The following is a 26,901-nucleotide window of genomic DNA, read 5'->3' on the forward strand; positions in this document are numbered from 1 at the left end:
TCATCACGTGATACATGCACTGGGCAAATTGTTAGGAGAACAGTTGTGAGATTGATCAGCCCGGCATATGCAGCTACTTGTCTGTGATTGGTTGTAAATTGCTCTCACTTCTTAGTTAATCCATCTGTCATGAGTGATAAAATGAATAATTGCAGCAGTCTGTGCTCTATCTCTGCCTCTGAGTCTTGGGAGTTGGTACACTCCTCTTGAAGTTTACCTTGTTCCTACTTTTTAACTCTGCAATATAATTTCTGTTTTATATTCCGCAAGCCTCTTCTTCTCCTGCATGAAAGGCAAAAACTCCATAACACTCCTAGTTACCTTACCGGACCAGTTGAGCCAGGCACCCAAGATTGACATTCCAAGAAAAATGCAGATGCTCCTCCCAAATTGGCAAATCAGTATCATTTTTCTTTTACCAATCATAATTTTTAGAACTGTGTGGCTTTATAATTACACAGGTAACCAGGCTACACAAAATGTGGTCACGGTTGTACAGTAAACATTAGTAGGGACTCCACTCACTGTGTGAACAGGATCCCCATAACTCTGTGCCTCTCACACTTTTTTGACCTATCCGTGATAAAATTCACTATTGATTCCAGTATGAAATGAGTATCTTTGAATCCCAATCCTAAAAAAGAGATTGAGGGCTGTGGACTTTCTGAGTTTTTACATCATAACTTGACATGTCCTACATTTCTTACATCTCAAACACCTTTTTTTTAGTTATTCTAAAAGTCAAGCCAACAGGAAATTCTTTGTTCTTTACTGGGTCTAAATACCAAGTCATGCTTTATCTGGGTTCCAAATCTACACCATAGTCTTCAGTGAATTTAGATTGCTTACCCTGGTTTCCCATGGAAACCCAAGTGTAAAAAAGAAGTGATGTTCAACTCCATTGTCCCTCAAATGTTCCCTCCTGCACCGACACATTTTCAAGCCTTTGAGTGACAAAACCAACACCCTTCCTATTTGCCCTACATTTGCATTCTCTCAGTAACCCAGATGCTTCTGTCACTGCTCAGTGTCAAGTGGCTGGTCAGATGCATATTACTCAGGTATACACTATCCAGACACTTACCACTCTGTACAGGCCCTTAGCACACTTCTTATGTTTTCCCTACTGCATAATTTGTATTTTTCAAACATAGATGACAGAACATTTACATATAATTAGTAACGTGAGTCTCTGCAGTTGAAGGACTGTTTGCATTTTACTGAACTGCCTTGCTATATTTTTTCATTTCCTTCCACAACAGATAACTGATGATGTGCAGCCTGTCACCTTGATAAATACTGTGTTAATGTGTAGTGTTTGTCTTTGTCTCACCTTTACCCAAATTCCCTTTCATATCCATTCTTCATTCCCCAAACCCTGTTCCCCCCGGGCTGTGTGATTTATTGAGGTGTGACTTAAATTACACCATAAATGGATCATACACTTGGTGGAGTGCATGTGGTGAAAGCAACACCAACACATTGTGGGATCTTCTATTACCTGAGCAATAGCCCACACACATACATAAAAGGGATTACAGTAGATATAGAGAACATCATTTTTCAACATCATTATTCAGGGCTTGTGTTGCGTAAACGTTTAACCTTGTTCAATCCACTCCTGACTCTGAGTCCACCTGTCATCCTGACTTGAGGATTTCATGACTTTACTTTCAAATTAAATACTAGCTCCCTATTGCTCAGAAGAAGTTACTATTACAAGTTGTTCTTATAATATCAGGTATTCATGTCTTTGTTGTGTCATGGTGATAGTAGTTTGTTCTCATTCTTTGCAAAGTTATGATAATATATAACCCACTAACTCTGTGTTTTTTCTTTCAATTTAGTTTCCTGTGATGGACAATCCTTTTGATCAAACCTACAGTTGTATCTCACCTAGGTGGGAGTGGGACATCGCTCGTTGTGATTCCTTTCTTGTTAGTGCACTATCCTACTACTACTACTACTACCATTAAGAAGTCTCCTTGGGAAACTATACAAGTAAGAGAACTATGGAGTTAAGCGAACTAGTTTAGTTAGTAAGTAACTAACCTCTACTGAAGATAGTACTATTTTGACTTTCCTTCTCTATCTAGGTAGTTGTAGTAATATAGGAATGGTGGCATACCCTAACCCCCTAATGTTCAATCAATCATATAGTTACAGAGGGTAGTAGGACATAGGTATAACTAACTATAACTAACTGGTATAATCTACACATACACTTTGAAAATCAGATTAAAAACAGGCTGTACGAAAAGGCAGCAGAGCAAAATAAAACACAAAGAAACCTACTTCAGGCTTAAAGTAGAAGCATATTTTCTAATTTAACCTTTTAACACAAAAAAAGTAAACCTACTCTGTCCACCTACAGTAGGGCCACTCCTCTCACCAAACAAATCTCCTCGTTCCCAACCAATGTCCAAATCATAAATGTCCAACAAAAAGTCTAAAGAAACAGTCCTGATCCCAACTCCCATCCCAATTCCCCACCTCCCAACAAAACAAATATTAAATAAGCATTAGAAATGCAAAAGGTCCCGCATTTGTTTAAGTTAGAGCTATTGGCATTATAAATCACAATCTCTTTTACTTGTGTGTTATGGAGTTTATGTATGAGGTGTGTAGTGGAATTATGTGGGTTGGATTGGATTATTTAGTTGTGTAATTGTGTGGTGTGGATTGGATTTGTATAGTTGAATTATGTGGCAAGGTGTGCTGTGGAATTATGTGGATAGTAAATATGTGGTATTGAGTGTAATGGAAATATGTGGAGTGGGATTGTGTGTTATGGAGTGTTATTAGGTAGAATAAATAGAATTAAAAAGATAATCTTTATTAAAAAGGGAAGGTGAGCTATAATTTCAGCACCTTGAAGATGTATTTGCAGACAGGGCAGCACTATATAGGTGTAAAAATAAACAAATCAGACCCCTTGTGCCAGCCTGGCCATCGTTTTGATGCATTTGATGCCTGTGATCCTTTTATTCAGTTAATATGTGCAATGTTTTGTCCATGTTATATTTTCACACAACACTCAATTTATTTAAATAAATGCTCCCTACCCTGCTAGGGTAGGTAAAAAGCACATGCAGTAGTTGAACGGGGCTCCTCACGTCTCTGAGCACCAGAGGTACCGCCCTGCCATCTCGATAGGTACGCTTTCAGCCATTCACTGTGCACTTATTAACTGTGTAGCATTTTCTCTCTGTTCCACAGAGGACACATTGATCTGGGCAATAAATGTACTCCCTGCAAACCGCTGTTTGCACTTACCTGCACGGGCAGCAGGAAGGCCAGCGCCAGCACTACCAGACACAGGCCAGAACTTCCTCTGTGCTCTCCTGGTGCTGCCGAACGAACGGACATAATACAAACAGTGCAAGGATCAGGTTATTTAAATTTTTTAAAAACTGTAATATGAATATGATCTCACTGAACTGCTCTGGTACCTTATAAGGAGTAGTTCTATTTATTTGCACCTTTAGGTATTATTTTGTGCACAAGGTATAGAGGCAGCTTTATATTCAGTTGCTTCTAATTTTGGAATGTGTGCACTTGCTGCCTGTTGGCTCTGCGACAGCCAGATGTGGTATGACCCCACACTATCCTATGTTACATGTTTGCCAGGAAACTCTGCAAATACCTAATAAACTCATTTAATAGCATATTTTCAAGTAACACGTATATTTTAAAATGTACCATTTTGTACATTGAACAATCTTTTTGCGGCGCCAAGGCTTCTCTGTTCCCACTGTGCCCGCCACCTCCGCAACTAGACAACCACGACCCTCGTTTTGGTCATGAGAAGTACAAGGGTTTGTTATTTCAAACCATGAGGTAATGTTATGCTACAACTAATGCACACAGGCTGCTACAAAGGTGTTTCCCGTATGCAGGACCACAAGTATTCAGGATCACAAGCCTGGGGAATACAAAATGGGGCACAGACATACGCAGGTTGCACAGAGACACAGAACTAATAGTCTATGTGATCTGTGCATACGTGTGTTTGCATGCATTAGATTAGCACATTAATGCAGGACGTTTTGGCTTTGGGGGTTAGCATTCGACTCAGATGTGTCAGTACAAATAAAATGTTATTCTGATTTTTTGTATGGAATGTTTACCCTTTGTCCTGAATATTTACAGTACCTGCCCAGATTTGCCTCCTTCCCAGGTAGTAACCCTAGTGTGTCCCCATCTAGTAACATGTTGGACAATTTTTTGGCTTCTGGACTTTTCCCAATCATTGTCTTCTCAGTGGAGTTTTCCAAATCAGTAGGACGCCCAGTGAAGCTGTGCTGTCAGGTAATAAAACTCAAAGATTACTTGTGTGAATACCCCTGAGGCGGAAATCCAGGGGCCGTGTGAGTGCAACGCTGTGTATTTTTTTTAAATAATCGTGTGTTGTGCGCTGCGTGGCGTGTTACTTTTCGCCTCCTGTGAATTTTGTACACGCTCGCTTTTCTGTTTGTTTTTAACTTTAAATCCTTACCTTGCGCACAGTGTACCTGGCACTACCGACATCCTTGCCATCCCGCTTCACTCCCACCTCAGCTCCCCTCCTGGCCAGACTCCATCTTTGCTTGGGACACCTGCCATTGGGTTAAGCTCAGGGTGGCCGCCATCTTGGGAGAAGGCAGGGGTAGCTCTCTAGTTGCGGCTGCCTCCCGCCCTCCCTGGCTATTTAATCCTCGCTCTTTCACTCCCGCACAGATTACTTGTGTGAATACCCTTGAGGCGGAAAGCCGGGGGCCGTGTGAGTACAACGCTGTGTATTTTTTTTAAATAATCGTGTGTTGTGCGCTGCGTGGCGTGTTACTGTTCGCCTCCTGTGAATTTTGTACACGCTCGCTTTTCTGTTTGTTTTTAACTTTAAATCCTTACCTTGCGCACAGTGTACCTGGCACTACCGACATCCTTGCCATCCCGCTTCACTCCCACCTCAGCTCCCCTCCTGGCCGGACTCCATCTTTGCTTGGGACACCTGCCATTGGGTTAAGCTCAGGGTGGCCGCCATCTTGGGAGAAGGCAGGGGTAGCGCTCTAGTTGCGGCTGCCTCCCGCCCTCCCTGGCTATTTAATCCTTGCTCTTTCACTCCCGCACAGATTACTTGTGTGAATACCCCTGAGGCGGAAAGCCGGGGGCCGTGTGAGTACAACGCTGTGTATTTTTTTTAAATAATCGTGTGTTGTGCGCTGCGTGGCGTGTTACTGTTCGCCTCCTGTGAATTTTGTACACGCTCGCTTTTCTGTTTGTTTTTAACTTTAAATCCTTACCTTGCGCACAGTGTACCTGGCACTACCGACATCCTTGCCATCCCGCTTCACTCCCACCTCAGCTCCCCTCCTGGCCGGACTCCATCTTTGCTTGGGACACCTGCCATTGGGTTAAGCTCAGGGTGGCCGCCATCTTGGGAGAAGGCAGGGGTAGCGCTCTAGTTGCGGCTGCCTCCCGCCCTCCCTGGCTATTTAATCCTCGCTCTTTCACTCCCACACAGATTACTTGTGTGAATACCCCTGAGGCGGAAAGCCAGGGGCCGTGTGAGTGCAACGCTGTGTATTTTTTTTTAAATAATCGTGTGTTGTGCGCTGCGTGGCGTGTTACTTTTCGCCTCCTGTGAATTTTGTACACGCTCGCTTTTCTGTTTGTTTTTAACTTTAAATCCTTACCTTGCGCACAGTGTACCTGGCACTACCGACATCCTTGCCATCCCGCTTCACTCCCACCTCAGCTCCCCTCCTGGCCAGACTCCATCTTTGCTTGGGACACCTGCCATTGGGTTAAGCTCAGGGTGGCCGCCATCTTGGGAGAAGGCAGGGGTAGCGCTCTAGTTGCGGCTGCCTCCCGCCCTCCCTGGCTATTTAATCCTCGCTCTTTCACTCCCGCACAGATTACTTGTGTGAATACCCTTGAGGCGGAAAGCCGGGGGCCGTGTGAGTACAACGCTGTGTATTTTTTTTAAATAATCGTGTGTTGTGCGCTGCGTGGCGTGTTACTGTTCGCCTCCTGTGAATTTTGTACACGCTCGCTTTTCTGTTTGTTTTTAACTTTAAATCCTTACCTTGCGCACAGTGTACCTGGCACTACCGACATCCTTGCCATCCCGCTTCACTCCCACCTCAGCTCCCCTCCTGGCCGGACTCCATCTTTGCTTGGGACACCTGCCATTGGGTTAAGCTCAGGGTGGCCGCCATCTTGGGAGAAGGCAGGGGTAGCGCTCTAGTTGCGGCTGCCTCCCGCCCTCCCTGGCTATTTAATCCTCGCTCTTTCACTCCCACACAGATTACTTGTGTGAATACCCCTGAGGCGGAAAGCCGGGGGCCGTGTGAGTGCAACGCTGTGTATTTTTTTTAAATAATCGTGTGTTGTGCGCTGTGTGGCGTGTTACTGTTCGCCTCCTGTGAATTTTGTACACGCTCGCTTTTCTGTTTGTTTTTAACTTTAAATCCTTACCTTGCGCACAGTGTACCTGGCACTACCGACATCCTTGCCATCCCGCTTCACTCCCACCTCAGCTCCCCTCCTGGCCGGACTCCATCTTTGCTTGGGACACCTGCCATTGGGTTAAGCTCAGGGTGGCCGCCATCTTGGGAGAAGGCAGGGGTAGCGCTCTAGTTGCGGCTGCCTCCCGCCCTCCCTGGCTATTTAATCCTCGCTCTTTCACTCCCGCACAGATTACTTGTGTGAATACCCCTGAGGCGGAAAAAGCCGGGGGCCGTGTGAGTGCAACGCTGTGTATTTTTTTAAAATAATCGTGTGTTGTGCGCAGTGTGGCGTGTTACTGTTCGCCTCCTGTGAGTTTTGTACACGCTCGCTTTTCTGTTTGTTTTTAACTTTAAATCCTTACCTTGCGCACAGTGTACCTGGCACTACCGACATCCTTGCCATCCCGCTTCACTCCCACCTCAGCTCCCCTCCTGGCCGGACTCCATCTTTGCTTGGGACACCTGCCAATGGGTTAAGCTCAGGGTGGCCGCCATCTTGGGAGAAGGCAGGGGTAGCGCTCTAGTTGCGGCTGCCTCCCACCCTCCTCTTTCCCTACAAAATGACTATGTTCCCTAGACGGCGCAGCGGGCAGGCGCAGCGGGCGCGCCGGCGGCGGGCAGAGGGCGCGCCAAAGGCAAGCCCGTCTGCGCCCGTCTGCGGCCGGTTGGGGCCTGGGGCCTGTCACTCTGCCCAATTTCCATCTTATTCCCCTAGGGACCTAATTTCCTTACACAAACCTTGGCCGCTGGTTGCTACCAGTTATTTAAAACTAAAACAACTAGGCATTCTCCAAGCCCGCAGGACTTTCCCTGAGTTCAGGACTCTTCTGTCTTCCCTTACCCCTGAACACACAGTCATCTCCCCTCCCCCCAAATCTTTGTCCGCTCAGGCACCTGCTAATATGGAATTAGCAATCATATATCTTAACACTCGGTCGTTAGTCAGCCATCAACTTGACATATGCCACCTCCTGGACTCAGACCGACCCGATATTCTACTCATAACGGAGACTTGGCTGAACGAGGATTCCTCCCCTGATATTTTGGCAGCCATTCCCCCTGGGTATTATATCCTTCAAGCCAACCGTCCAGTGGGGAAACCTGGTGGCGGCGTAGCCGCCATTATCAAACTCCCCCTTAGGTTTACCTCCCTCTCCCTACCCAATATTCCCCAGGTCGACTACCTAGCCATCCGCTTTGAATCCTCGGTGTCTCCCCTTACCTGCGTTCTGGTATATCGCCCCCCCCAACCTATGCCAAATGTTCCCTCGCTCTTTGGCGACCTACTCTCCCAGCTTACCATCAACTATTCCAAACTCCTGGTTCTGGGAGACTTTAACTACTGGCCGTCAGACGCCCATGAAAGCTCTCTCTCCTTGGCCTTCACCGACTTATTAAGTGGGCTCAATAGCCTCCAACACGTCCATACGGCCACTCACTCTAAGGGCCACATCCTTGATCAAGTGTGGACCTACAATCTTGGAATTAAGTCGCTCATGATTTCACCTTGTCACTGGTCGGATTATTCCTTAATTTCTTTCTCTCTCTTGGTCCCTCCACCGCCTCCCCGCAGCCGAGGCCCTAGCCTCCTGGCCCGCAACTGGAATAAAGCAGACCTCGACTCATTTTTTACCTCCTTAACATCTTCGGTTCCACCCAGTCCCGGCTCCATAGACTCCCAAGAAGCCGCACTTGTCAAATGGCTAGAGTCCGCCAGTGACAAGGTTGCCCCCCTCAAGCTAATCAGAACCAAGCGCCCTCATGACGCACATCGATGGTTCTTGGACAGCCTTAAATCTTTAAAACTGGGACTCCGCCAAGCCGAGCGCCATTGGCGTAGAAACTACGACCACTCAGAAAAACTACAATTTTTAAAACTTTCTGGCGAATACAAACAGGCTATCTCAGCCGCCAAAACTGCTTACTTCTCCACAAAAATTCTTAATTCTGTGCAAAAATCTAAAGAAATTTTTGCCATTGTGGAGGAGCTCTCACATCCTGACAGGGTGACTCTTAAACCCCTTCCTTCCCAGGCTCTATGTGACTCTCTTAATCAATTCTTTATAGACAAAATCAGCAAAATTAAAAATAGTATCTTCTCTGGATCCCCGGTGATGCCCCCCACAGAGACCATTCCCTTCTCTAATCTCCATTCCCTATCCCAGTTTCCCCCTATACTAGAAGTAGATTTTCTTTCCCTGCTTAAAAAAGTTTCATCTGGCTCTCCCACGGACTGTTGCCCCCCTGCGATTCTTCGTGCTGCCTTTTCGGCCTGCCCCGCCCCTCCGCTAGCCCTCCTGAACAATTCTCTTCTGTTCGGTGTGGTTCCTAGCCAGTTCAAGAACGCTGAGGTGGTTCCCATACTAAAAAAACCTAATGCCGACCCCGCAGTTATGGGTAACTTCCGTCCCATCTCCCTTCTCCCTTACTTGAGTAAGGTACTCGAGACACATGTGACCAGTGTCCTCAGCTCTTTTATTGAAGAGTCCAACTTCTTAGACTCCCAGCAAGCTGGGTTTAGACCTGTTCATTCGACGGAGGCGGTTATCCTCTCTGTCATGGAGGAACTCCGTAGAGGCGCCGACTCTAATATTAGTTAAGCTCTGATTCTTCTAGATCTATCGGCGGCCTTTGACACGGTCGACCATACCATCTTGGTCGACCGTGTCAAAGAGGCGGGCATCAGTGGGACGGCCCTCAGTTGGGTTCGTTCCTTCTTGACGAACAGCCACCAATCTGTCTGACTCTCCCAGTTTTCGGCTGACAAAATGAAGCTTACTTGCGGCGTTCCGCAGGGTTCGTCTCTGTCACCACTTCTATTTAATTTGTATCTCACTCCCCTTATTCGCTCCCTCTGGGGAAGGAATGTCACTGCATTTAATTATGCAGATGACATTCAGCTTGTCTTCAATCTTGACTCCTCGGACGAAGCGATCCAAGACTTTCAGCTCACCCTCTGTCACATCAGTAATTGGATGGGCGCTCACCATCTTAAACTTAACCCCGACAAGACGGAGCTTGTTCTTGTCGGAGGCCCATCCAACCCTTGGAAATCTACTTTCTGGCCCTCTTCCCTTGGCCCCTCTCCTTGTCTGGCTGACAAGGTGAAAAGCCTGGGAGTCTACTTTCAATGAAACACCAGGTCAGTGCCACTGTGTCCTCTTGCTTTTTCCAGCTTAGGAAGATCCGGAAAATAGCTAATTTCTTGACCACCGAGGCTCTCACCCTGGCACTGTTGGCATTAGTCATCTCTCGGATTGACTATGCCAACGCCCTGTATGTAGGCATCCCACAATATCAAATTAAAAGATTACAGCTGATACAGAACCAGGCAGCCCGCCTGATCTATCATCAACCCAAACATCTTCACGTTCGCCCTCTGCTCAAAGCTCTTCACTGGCTTCCTGTTTCGGAGCGTTGCAAATTCAAACTTGGTTGTTTGACCCATAAATCTGTGGCCGGCATTGGACCTTCTTTCATTTCCTCTCTCCTGCACCCCTACGTTCCCCCTAGGCACCTCCGGTCCTCTCACCATGCGCTCCTCCAGATGCCCAGGTTTAGGCGCAAGAAACACGGAGGCCTCAGATTTTCTTTCCTGGCTCCCTCCTTTTGGAATTCACTTCCGTTGGAACTTAGACTTTCCCCCTCTAACCCTCACTTTAGGTCTCTTCTTAAAACTCACCTTTTCCGCAGCATTTATACATAAGCACTCTTTTCTCCCCTTTTGTGCCTCTTCTCAAGTAAGTGATTAGCGCCAAGAAACCGTCCGGTGTAAGTTGCGCTTTACAAGAATTTTTTACATTACATTTACATTACAAAGCCTGAAGCTTTGAGTCCACCAGTTGGTGGACAGAGTTTACGTAATGCAACCCTGCCTCTTTAAGGGCTCCACCATACACAGAGTAAGATGTAGTCATGCCAGTTTTGAGGGAGTTCTTGTTCTCCACTTGAAAGGAGAGAAAGAGACCTTCTCTCACAGTGCAACTGTATTATGGACTGTGCCATCACATTTTACAAAGCAGACAAAAGTAGCACGCTTCCACAATGCACCATGTAATTAGCTTCGACAGAACTTTGCTCTGGACTCACAGTTGTAAAATCACTGACTGCATTGGCCAGAGACGGGTTACTGGCAGGAGGGTCAAGATCTGTAATATCAGACATTGTCAAGAGTAAAGGCACACTAACAACGTACCAAGGCACAATGCTGTGTTGGCAGTCACTGCAAAAGAACCTCTTTAAGGGTGAGTTTAGATACTCAGTCACACTTCATGAATACACTCTGTCACTCATCCGTGCTTTCCTGCACCCCACCCACACCTCCGCCCTTTGACACATTTTTGCATTCACCCCCTCACTGGTCAACTATACTGCATGACTACAAACCCATCATTCAACATGGAAGGTACACTTTCAATTTTAAGTCAATGCTTTTATGTTCGACTGTTGTTTAATGTGCAAATGAGTGTAAGTGTCTGCTTTTGCCTGCTCTATGAAAAACCTTGTAACAGAAATGAGGCAGGAAGAGTATGCCCGCTGAAGAGATTATTCAGTCCTGCTGTGACATGTTCTAGGAAATGCAAAACTCCATGTGGCGCAGACTAAAAGATGAGTCAATGAGGATGGGAAGGGCGCTTCTATTACCCGCTACTTTCACATTAAGTTTAAAAGTACGGTTGCTTTTCCAAATGCCGTTATTACTTACACTCCAAGGACATTCTTGCAGCAGTATATCACTGACAGGAAATATAGGATTCTCTCCATTTTCAGTGTGCTCGTAAATGTTAAATGGTGTGCTCGCTCGTCAGGTCTGGACCAAGAGAAGCCCTTCGTGGTAATGCATTCACAGGGGGGCATATTATCAAGACAGCTGATAAAATGATCGCCGCTTTAGCGGCAGAAAACTGCCGCTAAAACGGAGATAATGGGCTTGATAATATGCTCTTTGGAATTCCAATTGAAGCCCATGTTAAATGTGAAGGACGTCTAACACCTGGCTTGTTAATATGCCCCCGTGTTTCTAGTGTCCCTACAATGGCTGATTCAAAAGGTACAAGAAATAATCGCACATTCATGTTTTCTTCCTGATCGCCCCAATGTAATGCCATAATCAATTTAAATAAAGCATAGCATTTTTACGATAAAGACCATTTTAAATTGCACATCACAAAATGGTAAACAATGATGGAGTAAGAAAGGCGTTTATCTAGGGAGAACGATGGGGTAATGTTATGCTACAACGGGAAGAAAGCGCACAATGTTATGGCTGTTGGGTGGTTGAGACAATTCATATTGTAAAAGGTAAAGTAAATAAAATTGAAAACTTAAAAAGCAGACTACATGTAATGAAGGCCTCCCAGTATAAGGAGCACTTCAACTTCTATCTTCTTCTGCCCTCTGTCTGATCAGAAGTCAATTTCTTACACCGTGACCCGCAGGAAGGGTCGTAATATTTTTACATTGGCACCATAGCATAGTCACTCTGAAGTAATCCTTTTTACGTAATTAAAAACTGATCTCACACATGTCCTTGCATTAGTAAACATTAGGTTATTAAGTGATTACCGATGAAGTAATTTGGCCAGAATCCCAGGATGCTTGAGCCTCCCGCCAGACTCGAACCCGCTTCCTCAGCTTCAGAGTCGGCCGCTCTAGCCGTTTAAGCACACCCTACATGGCTCGTACAATTTGCGGAGTCAGCCAATATTAAGTGCTTCTGTTTTGCACAGAATATTCACGTAAAGGATGTGCCCGACCACGGCATGGCACATATTTTTTTTAGGAAATTGTCTAACCGCACTAATATAATTCAGCAGTGAGTGCAGCGCTTAGCTGCAACTATGTCTCTAGGAACATTTTTTTAAAAACAGTGACATGAGGTAATGGTGGGGGAGGGCACTGCATGGAGTGCAGCGCGTAGCTGCTTCCCTGTTGATTGAAGCATTTTTTTTTTTTAAATAGGACATGAGGCAATGATGGGAGAGAGCACCCCACGACAGGAGCTGGACTTGTAGCACAGGGAAGGTCAGCAGTAGGAGGAAAAGAGTTTGTCCAACCATCAGAGATGCCCTCAAAGCGTAAGGTAACTGTACTTGGCCGGTGCTCTGCAGCCTTCAAGGGAAGTATAACATTTCGTCTGCAGGAATCAGTCAGGAGGCAGTAAGGAAGATCGACACTGGAGTCAGCGTATGGTGTGTAGCAGGCGGTAAAAAAGTTGTTCTATAGATAACAGCAGGTTGTGCTAACAGCGCATGCGTGCTGATGCTCAACCGAAAAAGGGGCTAAAGAAGAGGGTGCTACACGGGGTCAGATGCTTCTCGAGGTGTCCCTCAATGCGTGCTGTACGACTTACTAACTGCGCCAGCCTCTGCAGGACACAGTGCTGGAAACGAGGTCTGAGTGGGGGGGAAGCAGTGGTGGTGTGACGGTGATGGGCTGATACCAGCTGCCGGCGGCTATAGTGTTGTTCTTGCCAGGAGGCTGGAGGCGCTGGTGACTGGCTGGGGCACTGGGCAGTGGCACTTGCCTCCTCCTCTTCCTGCAGGGCCAACTGAATGGCATGGGAAGCCAAAAAACAATAGATGTAGACCCAGATCTCGGTACTGGGGTGAATGTTTGACATTGTGCAGCCTTCTCTCCATCAACTGACGGAGGCTTTTTCCTCTTTTTATATGTACTGCACAATGCAGCACACATAGAAAGAGATAAACACAAGGAGAAATAAAGATCTTTCTCCTCATTACGCTTCTCCTGGAAAGGTATATGATTTTAACTCATTCCCAAGGTCTACCACTCATGGTAAATCATGGAACGCCTCCCTGGGGCAGAGTAATGCAAGGCAGCAACTTGTTTTGGTGCAAGGGGGACTCAAAACCTTTGATAAATATGCCCCTAAGTATTTGTGTTCCATTTTGATCTGTCCTAACAGTGTTTAATGAGAGCAAGGCCTCGGATTTTTTTAATAAGTCCGCATCTTGCGCTGACGAATGACTGGATTACCGAATACTGCCATGGCTCCGTATTCTGAATTTCACCTCATGCCTTTTTTTTCCACCTCCCGGCACTACTTGTCCCTTTATTTCAACCTTGCAGGTTGTTTCATCCCTGAATTCTCCATTTGTCACTGTTTTTCTGTCTTTCTCGTCCTACTTCTTTCACCCTTTTGTATTGTCCTTCTCTTGCTCTGGGTCAAAGTCTGTTGAGGAAAAATACATTCCGAGTGCCTTTGGGATCCACCTGCAACCACCACTCAAAGGAAGTTCTGCGTCTAAATTTCCACAGAATTTCCATGTCCGGCTTTTTAAATCATAAAAAAGGGAATCGCAACTGGAGATTGGTTCAAAAACAGCAAATCATGGAAGAGCTTTCAACATGTGAGGCTGAAAGTCTATAACTGTAAGTGGAATATATTTAACGGTTATGAAATTTCCTGTCTGATTGGAAGGTCTGACAAAAACGGAATACATTCTGCCCCAAAACATCCATTTAGTTACACCTTCTTACCCTTTTTGTATTTTATTTGTAACTGACATTGTATTTTTAACACGTTCCTAAAAATTCATTTACAAATATTTCAAAGTAACACAATCCCTTCTGAGACTTCATCACATTGAAGTAACACTATCTTCATGAAATCTATACCTTTTGACAGAAAATATAAACGCCTTGACGTGATACAAGCTCAGCGTGTGTTAACATGGAGAAGCAATGCTAATCTGAACGTGTTTGTAACATTTCATTCATACCTGATACCACAGACATCATTTTGAATTATTTTAATCAAAGCGCCACTGCACAATTGTAATTTATTGTTAGATGAAATTTTTGTACTTGTTTAGCGCACTGCTGCCCCAGCGACGGGGCGTCCTGGTGCTTGTACTCATACCACTGTGGAACCCTTCCTGGCTTTCCCTGTGAAATGTCCACTCCTGGGCACCCCCAAGGGGAAGACAGGCATCCCCAGCACTGTTGGGGCCGTTGTGGAGATTAAGCAAGCTATTGCCTAGAGTTGCAGAGTGGGACCCATGATTAGAGTAGGCACCGAGGCAAGTATTATCAGGTCCGAGGAAATTGAGCCCAAGACCCACCGAGGCAGGAATTGAACCCTGGCCCCAGGCCAGATCTCTGCATCAAGGTCTGCCGCTCTAACCATCGAGCCACACTTCTTCACATGCAATTACTGCTTTCTGTTGTCACGTGCTGGGGAAACAATAGAATGCACTTTTAACAGCCCAGTGGAATTTACCCAAGCAGTTTACTTATGTTTCCCCTGACAGCACACAATTGTCAGACAATAATCATGAAACCCCGTGACATGTTAGGAGATCTGCACTGAAAGAACAAATCAATATTAGTTTTTTATTTTACCGGTGTCTAATTCAACCACAAAGCAGAATGGTTGTCTAGATAATTGGTGCACATTACTTACTGCACATCTTCAGATGCCAGGGGATACATGATTTCTAGAGCAGTAAATGCAGACTTCCTCTCAATTATGGTCCTGAATCTTTGCTGAAAACCTTTTAAAAACTAGAAGAATGCATTTAACATTGCCTTTTACACACTGGTGTTTTTTTATAAATACACCTTGATAATTTATTGTGTACACCATTTCACTATCCAAAATGGAAAAACACGTTTCTACAATATGGAATTATTTCTTTAAAAAGTGGCAAAAAAGTATCACTCCTAATTCATCGGCAGCAGTATTTGATTATTTTATTGTTCAGTGAACTTTATGGATTTATTATGAAACCTCACTAAGGGTCAGATTTACAGATCCTTCCGCATTCTCCACCTGTCTCAATCCAGCCAAATCTACAGTTGTACCGCTTCATGTTTCGACTCGAGGGAGTGTGTGGACTGGCAAACAACCATTCCCTAACGTAGGTTCTCATTCAAATATCTCGGGATCTGAGTGGACCTCCTTCCTAAAATTATCTGGTCCCTTAATCTCACTCCACTCCTCAAGCACGTGAAAGAGGACCTCCGTCTTTGGCAGACTCTCCCGTTGAATCCCTAGGCAGAGTCACACTTTTTAAGATGATGATTCTCACCCGTCTTCTAAACATCATTGAAAACCTTCCACTCCATCTCCCTTGTGGCTGGTTCCGTGACCTAGATTGTATAATCACGACCTTCCTCTGGGGTGGGGTGAGATCGCGGCTGGTTTTCACCACATGTCAACGGCCCACATACGATGGGGGGATAGAAATGACAACCCCATTCCTGTACTACTTGGCCATGCACCTTTTAGTGATTCATGACTGGTTTAATGGAGGGTGGTCAGACCCTACCTATCCCTAGGAGATAGAGAGCCTCCGATTCTTCCGCCTTCAGGCCATGCTCTATGTGGCCCCAATCCCACACACCCTACCAACAATTACCCGCACAGTCCTCCTGGCAAGGCGTTCCGCGCTGCGACACATCCAATGGGACACCAAAATTCTCACTACAAACACCACTGTGGCATGGCACATGGCTAAGGGAGGTTGCGACTTTGCCAGGGTTCCATAAATGGGACCTAATTGGCATGACTTGCTTGGGAGCCATATGGAAGGGGGAGCACCTGTCCTCTTTCTAAGACCTCCAAAAGGCATACTCCTTGCACTCCACTTAGTTCTTTCGGTAACTCTAGATGTGACATGCCATGACATTTCTTGTCCCTGATCACACAACCATCCCTGAATTTAGCCCCTTAGAGGCCAAAATCCTTATGGGGAGTTTAGGAACAGGGGGGATATCCCAAATGCATTGCTCCCTGGTTAACAGCACCCCATCAACAATAGAGCTTCTCACGGCCCGGTGGGATCTGTGGCTTGGCCCTCTTGAGGAGGTGGACTGGCGGGATGCTCTGATGGCCCCCAGGTTGCTCACAATCTCCGCTAAGCTCTGATTCATTCAGATCTACTATCTCCACAGTGCTTATCCTACCCTGGTGCGACTCCACAGAGCAGGCTTCCTCCCGACCCCACATTACCCGTGCTGCAAAGCAGACACAGCAGACTTCGATCACATGGTTTAGTCCTGCAACATTCTCACCAAATACTGGGCTTCCATTGTGTCTGAGTTGAGTGAGGTGCTGGGGTGGGAGGTTCCCCTCAGTCCCCGTGCCCTTTTCCTGGGAGTGATGGAGGGCCTAGCTGGCTCCTGGGCTGACAAGCTATTCCTAGGGACCGTCGTTGTCATAGCCAAGAGAGACATAGCAGCTGCCTGGAAGGACTTGGCGCCTCCCTCATTGGCTAAATGGGGTAGAGGCGTAGATTGGTGCACCACCCAAGAACGAGCCATCTACGAAGCAAGAGGGAGCCCAACTAAGCATGGACATATATGGGGCAAATGGCCGGGACCTCTGGTTTAATTGTTCACCATTTGGGTGGAGGCAGATCCCATATGAGCAGATTGCGGAAATCTCTTGTAAGTGTATTGTAGTATTTATCTTGCCTGAATGGTGCTATGTCTATGTTGTTGCGGCTGTTCGATTTTTTCTCCAAAAAGTGCCAATAAAATTGGTTATAAAAACAAAGGGCCAGATTTACTAAGATTTTGCATTGTCCTTGCGACTTGTGCTGTGTTATGTTGCATTTTGAGCTGATAGGCATACAGGGCCTCATTTATGAAAAGTGACGCCTCTCTGGGCAAAAACAGCGATGGGTTACTTTTCATAGTGCCAACCTTTTGACACCATGGATGCGCCATATTTACAGTATGGTGCTCCATGGTGCAAAGATTTACAGCTACATCAGGCATTCTGATGTATTTGGTGGTGCAAAGAATTATGTATTGCTGGTGTGTGCAGGAAAACTAACGCAACTCCAGCAATGTGTCATAACGCATGGGTGAGTCCTATATAAAAAGACCTGCATCAATCCTTATGCCTGCTTGAAGCAGGCATAAGGATTATGATGCAGTCAAGTCCAGTGGTGGCTGGCACAGATCTGGGGTGGGTGGCGGGGAGCGAGGGTGTGTAAAAAAAGAAAAAGACACCTACCCCCTGGCCGCTCTGTCTTACGTCATCTCTCCTCCGCCGAACAGTAAGCAGCCAGGCTTTGTGAGCCAAACACAATGTTGAAATGCAGCACTGTTATATGTCTGAGCGCCCTATTTTGGTGCCCAGATGGGGACTGGGGACCTGGGCATGTTATCCACCCAAGCTGTAATGCGGCCCGGGTGGAGAAAATGGTAAATGAGCATGACTGTTTGGCTGGCCAGAGAATTCCGGCCAAAGTGTCATGCGCACTTCAATGTGCCCAGCACTCCTCCCTTGCCTAGCTCTGTGAACCCCACCCCAATGCTGATACAGCAGGAACAAATATAATGATAATAACATCAATATATTATTATTTTATTTTTATTTTCTTCACTGCTGCAAAGCAATGAGTGGTGCGATGCTCCTCCACCTTAGCGAAGGAGTCGCCACTGGTCAATTCGTAGAAGTGGTGTAGTGAAATCTCATACATTTTACTGAGCCACTTCTACAGGGCTTTTTATGGGGGAATGCCCACCCTGCATAAATGATACCTGACACAGGTATAATGTAGCGCAGGCCTTTATAAAGGGATGCATCTGCCTAGATACTTCACTTTATAAATAGGGCACAGTGTGGACAATTGATTACACTGCCGCAGGGTCATAAAAAAGTGACGCATCAGTGGTGCAAGTGCATCATAAATTAGGGCCTCAATGGGTGGAGCATGGGTATATGTACTAATGTTTCATGCAACACAGCGCGGCAAGTAAATTTGTATCATGCATAGAAAGAGGAAATAAGGAGAAAATCAAAGATTTTCCTTCTTGTGATGCCATCATGTAATGATTTGATGTAATTTCAGGTTAACAAACATTTTTAAATCTGGAATTGCATCAAATCCATGGGTGGATGTAAGGGAACATCCACGCTCCACCCATGAAATGTTTTATAGCTCAAAATGCAATGTAACCCAGTGCAAGCCGCTGCGCTGGTTAAATTTCTTTACAAAGCCGCAAATTGCCCATTGCGTGGTTTCATAAACCTTACTGAAGCAATTGTGTTGTCCTTGCATCACCTTGCATGATGCAAGGGCAAAGCAAGGGCAATGCAAAAGATTCGTAAATCTGAGCCCCAGTGTGTCTGAAAATGTTCCAGAGTAGAAGGCTGCCACCAAAGTTAATAAATTTAACAAAAGTGACAACAATATGTTCCTCAATCTGCTAAGAGTGAAATTGGGCTATATTAAACGTACAAATATGAGGTGCAGGCAAATCAGAGAAAAGGGCAGATTTTGGGTGTTTGGTATGGCCAGCAAAATGTGGTCCAGAGAGACCCACATGAACACCAGTGTACTGAAGGAACTATACAACTGCCCTTGAAAGGGCAGTTGAAGGTTCAAATACAGTAAGCTGCCTTTCACCTTATTTACATTTATGGCTGCTGAAAATAGGTCAGCAACATTTTGATGAATTGCATCACAGTCTGCTTACATTTGCAGCAAAATGAAATTGAAAACTACACATCATATACATACTTAGGTGAAGAATCAAACAAGGAAAACAATCAACAAAATATGTTTAGGGTTTTTAAATGAAGTGTGATTAAGAGGTTACTGCTGCACCACTCCATATTAATGTCATGTAGATACACTTTGCAATGCTTTTCTGCACTTGGGAAATCAGTAACCCCAGAAGGAAGAACACACTAAACATGATGGTTGTCATATTTTCAGAATTTTTCCCAAAACATGGGATTTCAATTCAGTCTTCTCATGGTCGAATATATCCCTGCATGGCTTGACACAAATTTATGTTCACCTGGGTTTAGTCTGGCAGTATCAGACATGTAAGATTTCAAAGGGTGTGGGATGCCCACAGGAAAAAACTGGGCGCAGAGCCTTAGAGAAATTTCCAGACATGTATGGGTGTGAGTAGAGATTCATACACTAATCAGGGAATGTTGATAATGTGAGGAGCTTCAATGAGGGATGATTCCTATATTTATGTCAAGATTAGGCTGGCTCCAGTGGAAATTTACCAACTCTAACATTTCTGTACCAGAGACTTGCAAGGTGTGATGTGGTGTTCATGAATTCCTGCATGTTATTTTGCATAGAATATCCTGAAATGACAGTGTGCGAATCAACACAATCACACTTTTCTGGCTTTTTGTACGGAAAACTACAAGACATCTGCCAACTGGACAATGTCCTGCCATTCACACACTTAACTCTATAATAATAGTACCCCACATGCATGAATGGGCTATTCCAGAAGACAAGAATATGCCAAAACATTGTCCATAAGGACACCACATTGACAATATGTTGACTTCAAATGATCACAGTTTTTTTAGTTTTTTGGTTTTATATTGCAAGTTGATAGCCATAATATAAGTTGGTAAAACCTTCCTCATAATCACCTGATTTTATGGCTAACCCAGAATTTGGAGGTGTACAACATACCCTAGTCCTTAAGCTCAGATTATTTGGTGCATTTCAATAGCTTTTATTCACTCCTATGCCTTGTGAGAGGACAGACCTATGTGTTTGCACTCCAGCAAGGAACCTGGCTAGCAAACACACCACTCTTTGATTTATTAATACTTCTCATTGAGAGGAAAGCATTGTGGGTGGAAGAAGTTGTGTGTGTGCACCCTGAGAAGAAGGCAGGTCCCTCAACTCTCAGTCTACATGAACAGGAGAAATGAACCAGGAAGTGGGGGGTTGGAAGAAAATGAACCAGGAACAATCCTAGTCCCTCCCATTCCAGATCCTGCATCCTGGTTAATTTTGATTGTTGGTGAAGTTGGAGGGATTGAGAGAGGGAAAATAGTAGGGGCTGGACTGCTCCTCCAAAAACTCCATCCCACCTCCTTCCTTCCTTACCCACAGAACAGCTGGATCTGAGCTGTTGTTGTGGCTATGGAAGAACCGGAGGCAGTGATAGTTGCCATTAGCCTGCTCTATAGTTCTGTGCATCAGTCTGATCCTGGGGAAGTTCTTGGGCACGGCTAGGAAATCTCTCTGTGTACTTCTTAAATAAGGGCATCATCATTGCTAGAAATGGGCTCTCTAGTTGGCAGAGGTATGCACCCTGTCCAAGTAGGGACTACCACTCTAGTCAGGGTAAGCTAGATACACACTAAAAGATAACATGTGCTCACCCTCTGGTAGCTTGGCACAGAGCAGTGAGGCTTACCTAAAGAGGCAATGTGTAAAGCATTTGTTCCACACACACACAAGCAGTAACACATTGAAAACACAACAAAAAGACTCCACACAGTTTGGAGATATAGACAATAATTTTATAAATATGTCAAGACCAACACTACTAAAATCCAATAAGAAGAAATTGAGTTGTGAATTTTTAAAGAATAAAAAGAGTTCTAGCGCTTACAAGCAATAGAAGCCTATGGGGGTATCTGGTCGCGGAGGATAGGGGCAAAGTCAACAGTTCAAGCAGATCGGGATAGAGTGCATGCCAGGGACAAGAGCCACACAGGCCCAGTGAACAAAGTACCTTGATTCTGGTCGCAACAGCAAGAGCAGGGTGCATACTAGTGTGTCGATGTTGAGGTGATGGTTCAATTTTCTTCACACAGTGGTGGTGATGCGTCGTGTCTGTGGAGTGAAGAACTGGTTCCGAGTGCAGCGGTTCCAAAGGCAATGTACAGGGTTAATACATGCTGGAGGTGCCATACGTTAATCTTCTCCATGCAGTGGCAGCAATGCATTGGTTCTGAAGCAGTGATTCCAGATGCGATGCAGCGGTTCCAAGTGCAATACCCCGATTCTACTCCCGCAACAGGGTTGATGTGCTGGTTCTGCTACACACTGCCTGTGGATGCATTGATTTCTCTGTGCAAGTATCTGGGTCCCCTTCCAGTGACCCAGGCACAGGAGCAGGTGTAGAGACTTTGATAGCCCAAACTACAGGAGGCAAGTCAACAAGCCCTTGGAAATCACTTCAGTTGCAAGGCTGAGTCCAGCTCTCCCTTAGCAGGGTCAGAGAGCAGCAGGCAGCAGATCAGCACAGCAGTAAAGCAAGCCTTCCTGGTCAACAGTGCAGCAGAATATGGGTCCTTAATCCAGTACAGCAGTTCTTCTGGCAGAGTCCAGATGTAGCTCCAAAACTGTCTGCTTTGGTGGGGTCAGAGGCCCAGTACTTATACCCAGCTGTGCCTTTGAAGTTGGGGTGACTTCAAAGACGGGTCTTTGAGGTGCACAGAAGCCCTTTCTTAAGACCCCTGGCTCCTGACTATCAGTAGGGGGTATTTGGCCCTTTTTGTGGGGACACAACACTGCCTCTTTAGGTGTGAGTGTCAGCCCCTCCCGCCCTACCTGCCCAGGAAGAGTGATCAGAATTAGGCCTGGGCGAAAATTTCGTTCCGTTCGCGGAAATTGCGATAATTTGACATTTTCGCGTTCCGCGGAGAGCGCGAAAATGTCAAAAATTCCGGTTTCCGCAGCTTGGCGATAATTTGTTTCTTGCTCGCGCTATAAAATAATACATTCTCGCGCGCGCGCGATCGCCTTACCTGAATCCCTGCGTTCGCCGACAAGTTTTCTTGATCCGGTCGCGTTCTCCATGAGATGTTGTATTGTTTTTAGCCATTTGCGCTGTCTCGCGACAGTTCGCGCCCGCAGTGACGTCATGCGTCGCGCGATCACGTCTTTCTTCTCGCGATCATGCACCGCGAGAAAACTCAAAACAAGATGGCCGCGCCCGCAAGCAACCACATGGGTAAGTTGGCGACCCGCAACCATGCAGAAAATCTCGCGAACATGCCGGAAAAAAACTTCCGCATCTTCGCGATATTTCCGCTTGTTTGCGATAATTTTAAACATTTTCGCGATAATTTGCGAAAGTTAATTTCGCAAATTCCGCCCACCCCTAATCAGAATGCAGATGAGCACTCAGACACCCCTAACCTTCCTGTGTTTGTGGCGGAGTAGAGGTAGTGCACAAAGTGTAGCTGTCACCGACCCCAGATGTGTATTCCAAACAGGCTGCAGGCACCCAGAGCTGTAAGAACAGAGAAATGTCCACTTTCTAAAAGGGGCACCTCTAATATCAAATACAACTTTACCAGTAAACATGATTTGTCATTACCATTCCAAAGATATACAATATGACAGGAATTACAGCTTAAAAGTGTATTGAAGAATACTAAAGATTAACCTATGAAAGGAGTAGGCCTCACAGTAGTGAAAACGAATTTAGGTGTTATCACTTCAAGGACATGCAAATCCTCAAACGTACATGTTCTACCTTTTACTCACACAGCACCCAGCTCTATGGGCTACCTAGGGCCTACCTAGGTAGCAGTGGCAGGCCTGAGACAGGTTTGAAGGGCTACTTCTGTGGGTGCCACAATCCGTGCTGCAGGCCCACTAGTAGCATTTAATTTACAGGCCCTGGGTATACGGTGTATCACTTTACAAGGCACTTAGAAGCAAATTTAATATGCCACTTGTGTATACACCAATGTTACCATGTTTAGGGGAGAAGCACATGCACTTGAGCTCTGGTCAGAGGTGGTAAAGTGCTCAGACTCCTAAAGCCAACAAAAGAAGGTCAGAAAAATAGGAAGAGGAAGGCAGGATATTGGGGTGAACCTTCAGAAAGGGCAATTTTCCAACAATCAAATATTACATCATTTGATGAGGAGCATCAGGTAAAAAAGACTCAAAATACTTTTTACAGTGGGAGACACATACATGGAACATAGTGGAAATCTTTGACTACTTCCTTGGTTGCCATGATTGAGGTTTCATTATTTATAAGTGATGAAACCAGGGGGCACTGTAAATTCCTGCATCTTTAATCATTTTTGGGATGCCCAATTTCGGAACAACTCTTCTCATTAAAAAATGGTTGTAATTGGACTTCCTATAAGTAAATTGAAGCACCTTCATAGTGAAGAACAATTTTGATTAGGTAAGGGTTGCTTTGTATTTTAGAAACAAACGAAGTTATACACAAAATCTACACACGCACTAGAATCAAGTCTGTGTACTTGTTGCCATGTTATATAAGTGGTATATATATTTATGAACGACTGAGGTACATATTGATTTGTGTCATCACCTGTGATGTCTCACTCATCTTGAAAATATCTTGTAGAACTCAGCGACAGCTTGAAATAAATTGGTGCAAATGTGAACGGTACTCTCTTATTCCATGCTGTTTTCCGTCTACATGCCCTTTAGAAAAGTATGTGTTCACATGCACCTGGGCTGTGTCCTTCTACTGTAATCTGATCTCTTGGCTTGTGGTATGAGTTATGCTACACATGATGAACTTGTCATCTGTAGCATAACTCAGGCAAACCCTGCCATTGGGTGGACCCCCACTTCTGAGCCTAGACAGAGTTTTTGCCCCCCGTCCGGAAGACATGTTGATGGTACACTCCCAGTTTGGTCCCCAGGAAGGACAAGCAGTGTGGTACAGACTCTGATGTCAAGGCAAGAATTGGCAAAGCAAGGGCTGCCTTCATTCTGCTAAAGAGTATCTGGAGCTCCAAGGGCCTAACGTTCCAAAACAAGATCAGACTTCATTCCTTCTGTATAGAGCAGAAACTTGGAGGACAGCAGTGAACACCACCAACAAAGTCGAGCTCTTCATCACCACCTGTCTGGGGAAAATCCTCCAAATCTACTGGCCAACCAGCATCAGCAACAACGACCTATCGCAGTAGATTTTTCAATATCCTGATTGAGAAGAAATCATGAAAAGATGGTGAGGCTTCATAGGTCACACCCTCAGCAAACCTGCATTAAACACAACTGGGCAAGGCCTGACATGGAATCCACAAGGGAAAAGGAAAAGATGAAAGCCAAGAAACACCTGGCACTGAGGCCTCAACTCTAACAGCAAGTGATGGAAAAGTCTGGGATAGAGATGGCTGGAGAGTCCTGGTTGATGGCCCATCTCTCAGGAGTGGTAGTAGGCATAAGCAGGTGAGTAAGTAGGGGCAAAGAAAAGTCCATCCTTCCTCTAGATAAAGTATTAGACACATAAACTGCATAGGCAAAACTGGAGGGGGTCATGTCTAAGTCAACATGGCCCCATACCACCTTCAACATGGCCACACCTGAAACATTTCAAACTCCTTTCCTGACACTTTCCTCTTTCAGCTTGCAAAACAGCCTCCTTTCATTACATCTACAAACCACAACTCATAGAAATATCACACATCATCATCACTTTCTCCATCCAACACTCTCACCCTACCTTCCTCAGACACGTTGGTCTACCATGAAGAAAACCATCAACTCTATACTGAATACCCTAGATTTGCAGCAACACATCTTCAACCCAGTTCACTCCAAAGGTAAAACAGTTGACCTCATCCTTTCTGCATCCACCAACATCCACTGCAAGCCCCTCTTCTGGACTAAACTGACGACCCCTTCACCCTCACATACCACACTTGCATGAAGGGAGCAGAAAAGGCAAAAAGTCAAAATCTGCTCCTTCAATTATATCAATCTGAAACTACTCCAAGAAAAACTAATCAATCTGCCCAGACACTTCCAAATATCAACACCCTTCTCAACTTCTATGACACCATTCTGAAGAATCACATAGAGTGGTATGCTCCTTAGAAAATTAACCCAGAGTAACTGAGACAGCCTCAAGACTGCACTGAACCTCTCCCTACTGTAAAAATCCTACATTAGATCCAGTCAATCACACCAGCTTTTGTCTTATACCCACCTTCCACTTGTAGGAAAAATCATTGAGAAAGTAATCACCAGCCAGCTGCAGCAGAGTATCAGTAGAAATAACCTACTTAAAGACTATCAACTGAGGGTCAGACCACACTGCAGTATAGACACAGACACTCTCCAAGTAGTCTACAATACTCACTTCCTTAACCCTTGCTTACTTTGCCTGCTTAACCTCTCAGCAGCTTTTGATACCACTGAAGTTCTAGAATTAATCTACAAACTGAAAACCAACATAAGACTTCACAGACACAATTCCACAATCTTTCATATCCTACCTCAGCCATGGACAGCTACTCAGTCAGAAAACAGCTACCAGATGCTGGACTCTCCCTATTACCTTTTGAGATCCATGGGGCTCCATCATGTCACCCATCATTTTCTATCTTATTTGGGAGCGGTTGGGAGTCATCCTTGATGACAGCAGCAATAAGATCCTCCTGCATGCTGATTTCTCTGTGTACAAATCTTTCCAACCAATGAAATACAGAAACTCAAAAGCTGCCTCAAAAGCATTCGAACCCGGATGTAAACAAGCTACCTAATGCTAAACCCCACCAAGACCAAGTTCCTACTGTTTGCCAATAATGCCAAATGTTCTTTGATTCGGTCATGGCTCTCAAACTTAAATCTAATGGGCTTAACACACCAACTAACAAATCCAAATCAAATTGGATTCACTCTTGACTTGAACCTCTTACTCAAGCACATTGTTCAGAAGACAAAAATATTCAACCATTGTAGGATGGATTAAGCCACGCCCTATTTACAACACTAAGTTAGCATAAACGAGATCATTGTTAGCAAGCAAGCTTGTCGTTTCTGCTGCGCTGCACACGACACTGTTGTTATGTGTTATTCATTTTAGAAATGCTGAGTCGACTTTGCCTTACAGGATAACAAACTGTTGTTTCACATTCTTAACCGTGAAATGTGCCCTTGGTCTGTACATCATGCAAAGAACGAGTCTGGGTCACTAGAAGGTACAGAGTGTTGTGTTTAGATTGATCGTACCACTTTTTAGACATATCATACATACAGCTGCCAATATCTGAAGGACAAGCGTCTTTAATATTGCAGAACAGTTTGGTTTTACATTCATTCGAACAGAAGAGCTGATGCATGAGAGAGCTAGCTGATCCTTTGATGTGATTCTACTAAGCTGATCTATACGGTATGGGGTCCCCCCTGTTAACCTAAGAGACCTTCTAATAGTCTAATAATAATGTATTAGATTCTAGGGAAAGGAGTGTGGCTGTATACCACTGTCATTATTAGTATGATTGCTCCTTTCATTTTGTATGGTATTGTAATAATGCTTATGGTTCTGATCTGTACTGTTAGTCTGCTAGTGTTAGCCAAAGTACTGCATCTTAGGACGCGAGGTTTATAAAATAAACTCTTTAAACTTTACCGTGTCTGTATTATTATGTTGTGGACTAACAAATAGATACGAACAGGTATTTCGGATTCCCACCACTCCTGAGAAATATCTAAGTCGCTTGTTCTGGTTTGTCTATACATTGGGACCGCCTAGCTAGATCTAGGCTAACGAATGGGATACTAAGCTAGTCGGATAAGGGGTTCTGGGTTCTGAGGGGAGTTTCCTGGTACACCACAATTCTCTGAGGTCCTGGTCTCCTGCGCATAGTTCTGTGCAAAATGCAGAATCCCTGCAACATGGTGCACCTAACATTTGGTCTTAT

The 26,901-nt window shown here is 45.0% G+C and overlaps 1 protein-coding gene across 3 annotated transcripts in view; it reads left to right on the forward strand.

The window, feature by feature from the left end:
- Positions 1–26,901, forward strand: part of LOC146822831 (uncharacterized) — a 355,568-nt gene that overhangs the window by 114,721 nt on the left and 213,946 nt on the right. For all 3 annotated transcript variants that reach the window (XR_014961843.1, XR_014961842.1, XM_085606591.1), the window contains exons 5-6: positions 1,848–2,001; positions 12,453–12,573. The gene's annotated coding sequence lies outside the window, so the exon portion shown is untranslated. The remainder of the gene's footprint in view (positions 1–1,847; positions 2,002–12,452; positions 12,574–26,901) is intronic.

The sequence above is a fragment of the Triturus cristatus genome, chromosome 5_2, assembly GCF_964204655.1.
Source record: "Triturus cristatus chromosome 5_2, aTriCri1.1, whole genome shotgun sequence".
Classification (NCBI taxonomy): domain Eukaryota; kingdom Metazoa; phylum Chordata; class Amphibia; order Caudata; family Salamandridae; genus Triturus; species Triturus cristatus.